This window comes from Vigna radiata, chromosome 11 (assembly GCF_000741045.1).
Source record: "Vigna radiata var. radiata cultivar VC1973A chromosome 11, Vradiata_ver6, whole genome shotgun sequence".
Taxonomy (NCBI): Eukaryota; Viridiplantae; Streptophyta; class Magnoliopsida; order Fabales; family Fabaceae; genus Vigna; species Vigna radiata.
The window spans coordinates 11517038-11520894 of record NC_028361.1 but is presented as its reverse complement, the minus strand read 5'-3'; the positions used below and the strand labels follow the sequence as shown (position 1 = coordinate 11520894).

The 3857-nt window shown below is 36.1% G+C and overlaps 1 protein-coding gene across 2 annotated transcripts in view; it reads left to right on the top strand.

The window, feature by feature from the left end:
• LOC106776768 overlaps positions 1–3857 on the top strand; it is an 11096-nt gene that overhangs the window by 2986 nt on the left and 4253 nt on the right. The window contains exon 2 of one of the 2 annotated variants that reach the window (XR_002666002.1): positions 329–1018. The exons of the other annotated variant lie outside the window; for it this stretch is intronic. The gene's annotated coding sequence lies outside the window, so the exon portion shown is untranslated. Of the gene's footprint in view, positions 1–328; positions 1019–3857 lie in introns of those variants that run through there. 2 annotated transcript variants of the gene reach the window in all.

Here is a 3857-nt window from a genome sequence, read left to right as displayed (position 1 = left end):
ACCTTCCCTACACGTAACCGACTTCCGAATCTATCTCTGGTTTTCACAGATTAAGCCTTATCCTTTTTATGGTTTTTTCCATAGTTTTCCAGAATAAACTATGGTGGCGACTCCAAAACATATTTTTCAAATTATTTCTCTTTTTTGGATCGTCGTCGTCCCGTCGCGATTTTCCAGTTGCGACACCTAGGTATAAGGGTGAAGGTGAAAATGTTGGATGCAACTTCTTCAGATGGTGGAGTGATTTTGGAACTCAGGAAAGTGCTAGTTGTGAGATGTTGGAAACAAATTATGTGAGGCTCATGAAGACTTTTGAAAATGATGACAGGTTGATGAAGACTGTTGAAAACGAGAAGGACAACAATGTAGTTGCTGTGCAGAAAGCTGTTATCACTCTTGAAAAGTGGATAAAAATTTTGGTTGGGGTGGTTTTTATTCTATGTGTAATCAACATGATTGCAGTGGCAATGTTGATGGGAAGGACATGAAAATATTTGTCTAAGTAGTGTAGCTGTGTAGGCCTTCTTGCAAATGTAATAGTTGCAAATGTTAGTGTAATGAAATGAAAATATGAATTGAACATTGTTCTTGTTTTAATGATAATAGGTTGTTCTTTTAACTGGGCTGATGTTCTTTTAATGATATCATTGTCCAACAAGCATGAAAATGATAACTTTATTTATTTAAATAAACCATGATCATTATCAGTGCAAAATGAAGATCTTCTGCTGTGACAGCCAGCAACATTGCAGACCCAAAATGTCGTGAGCTGTCGTTCTGAAATTTGAACTTTTCCCTTTCCAATCTTCTTCCTAGGATGCTACCAATGTTAGGAAACAACCTCGACTAGTTCCTACACCAATCTAGAACTCACACAGGCCACCAATACTTAGTTAGGAATCCAAAAAATTAATCCTGCTACTGCTCAAAACTGATACTGGTACTGGTACATAATTTTTAATTGACACTGGTTTTGATCAGATTTTTAAGAATGCTTGCTTATCATTTCTTTTTGCATTTGAGATTTCTTTTAATGAAATTTGACCAAGCTTTTGCTACCAATTATCACGCAATTGTGGATGTAATAAATCAACAAATAGTTATGCAGATAAAAGCAACTTGTTTCAGAAAATAGAAGTGCTGAAATTGATGTTTAAAAATTCAATTTGTACCAAATTGCTTAAACACTCAGTTTTTGCAGCACAAGCAAGTCCAAATTATTGGTTTAAGTGTATAAGTGCTGCCAATTGAGGCTAAATAGCAGTAATTCAAATTTTCACTGGTGGAGTTCCCCTTTTATCACTAATTCACGCAACTCTAACACCAATTTTAAATTGTAATGGTACAAAGGAATTTCAAACAATCAATAACAATCAGATTCAACAAATTAAACTTGAGTGAAGCACAAAAAATGCATTTGAAGATGTCTAACAATGAACTAAGTGTTGAACCAGAATTTGACACTGCATCAGCTTGACACATTCAAGAAAATGACTCATGTTTCATTTAAAATAAACATCCATACAAACAGAAGACATCCAGCTAAAGCATTGTTTCCAAAAGTCTGGTGTAAAAACAGATGTTCATACAAATAGGAAATCTATCTATTACATTTCCTTTAATAAAACAAAAAACATTGGACAATGTTCTGTACCCTAAGCTAGTGAAGTGGGTGCTTCTCCCTGGGACTGCAAAACATCTTGTGAAGTGGGTGCTTCTCCCTGGGACTGTAAAACAACTTGGTCCACTGTCTTGGGACAGCGTTTTTTGTTGTGACTCACTTCCCTACACTTGTTGCATCTCTTAAGCAATCCTCCTTTGGTCATCCTGGTGCTATCTTTCTTCAACTCCCACTGCTCTAACCTCCTTTTCTTCTTTGGACGACCAGGCAACTTTCTTTTTGATGGAGGCATGACATCTTCATATTGGGTTACCTCCCACAAGTTGTGTCCGTTAATTGGATAGATAATCGACGAGTATATTTGTTGATATGTTGAAGTGTGAAAGCAAACAGGTATGTAGTCCTCTTCATTGAGGTTGAGAAATGTCATTGTTGTCAAGGCATGAGCACAGGGTATTCCACTGAGGCTCCATTTTCTGCATGAGCATGAAGATTCATATATGTTCACCACGTACTTGTCCCCAGTGTGAGACACATGTCTTACTTCAAATATCTTTTCTGCAAACCAGCTGTCAACATGAGGAACATTAGTAATGCATAGGAGGAACTGAAAGTAATAAATGAGTTATATCACTTTACTTGGGAATCCAGTACTGTGTTAGTAAGGCCTCCTTTCGCAGTCTACTCAGAATTTTTGTTTTTATTGCCTCCACGTACCCAAAATAAGTCATCCATGGACATTGTCCTTTTGCTCCCATACACTTAATCCTTATTCTTTTTTTATCATTTTTAATAAATTTGAGCCTTCTTCCATTCTCTAGTGCGTAGGTTTTTATGGCATCCAAGATGTCTATTTTCTGCCCAAAATATGTTCCAACCTCCCACTTAAAGTCAACCATCTTTTTGGGCATAGTGAATGTAACAAAATTTCCATATCCCTCTTCAACATCACTTTCATCATCATTGATATCAGGAGAACTTAACTCCTCATACTCTCATTCATCATTGAATAAACTACTGTCACTAATGCCAACACCCAATTTCGTCCGGGTGACTAAATAGTAGAATTTATTTTTATTTTTGTCTTATTTTATTTTTATTTTCTATTTTTGTTTTATTATTCTTAGTTTTTTATGATTTAGTTTCTTATTATCTTATTTAGTTTGATTTTCTATATTCTTTTTAAAAAAAATAGTAAATAAACAAAAAATATATATAAGAAAAGAAAAGAAAAAAAAAAGAGAAAACGAAAATAGAAGAAAAAAAGAAGAGAAAGAAAAAAGGAAAAAGAATAAAAAAGAAAAGAAAAAATAATAAAAGAAAAAAAACTGAAAAAAAAGAAAGAAGAAAAAAGAAAAAAAAAATGGGGAATGGTGACGTGGAAGGGTGGTGTCGGATAGAGGGGAGCAAGGTTGTTAGAATTGGATTGGGGAAGGGGATTTGGAAAAAGGAGAAAAACATGTGTTTTTCCAGAGGGGCACGAAGGAAAAGGAATTTTTTTTTTGTTGGGTGGACAAGGCAGGGAAAATTACGGAGGAGGGAGAAGTTTTTGGGCTGCAGGCAGAGATCATCGGGGTTAGGCAGAGAGGATATAGGAAGTGAGGAATATCAGAGGAATTCTCAGGTATACAACTTACCCTTTTTTCTCATAATGCATAATATATAGAATTCTAGTGTTTGATAGTGCATATGATGATTGCCGATAATCTGTTCGAGAACGTTATGGTGTGATCATCTTCCTCGTTTTCGTTTGCTATCATCACCGGTCATTAGGACCGATCCACGTCATCCTGACTCCACATTCACCATGTACATCTATCCTGTTTCCCTGGAATCTCAGTAATAAACGCCACAAAACAATCACCCAAGCATCTCTACACTCTATTCCTGATTACATTATACACTCCTTCTCAAATGAACCCAAACCCACCAACAACCATTCCCCACTACTCTGTAACCAAAGCAAAGTCTAAATGATGAGCAGGAACCTGAAACACAGAAAAATTCAAAAGAACAAAAGCCCAATCGGGTGAAGAACANNGTCACGTCTTTGACTAGCAATCCCACAAATCATTNTCGCCCTTTTACCACTTTCTTCATTACACCATTTTCGTGAAATCCCAATCATCAATACCAGTAGGATTTAGACAGTAAACAGAAAGCCCACCCAATCAAAGCCACTTTCAAAGGGCACTCATAAACCGAGTAGGATTCGAGCTCTCACTGGCAAATGTAC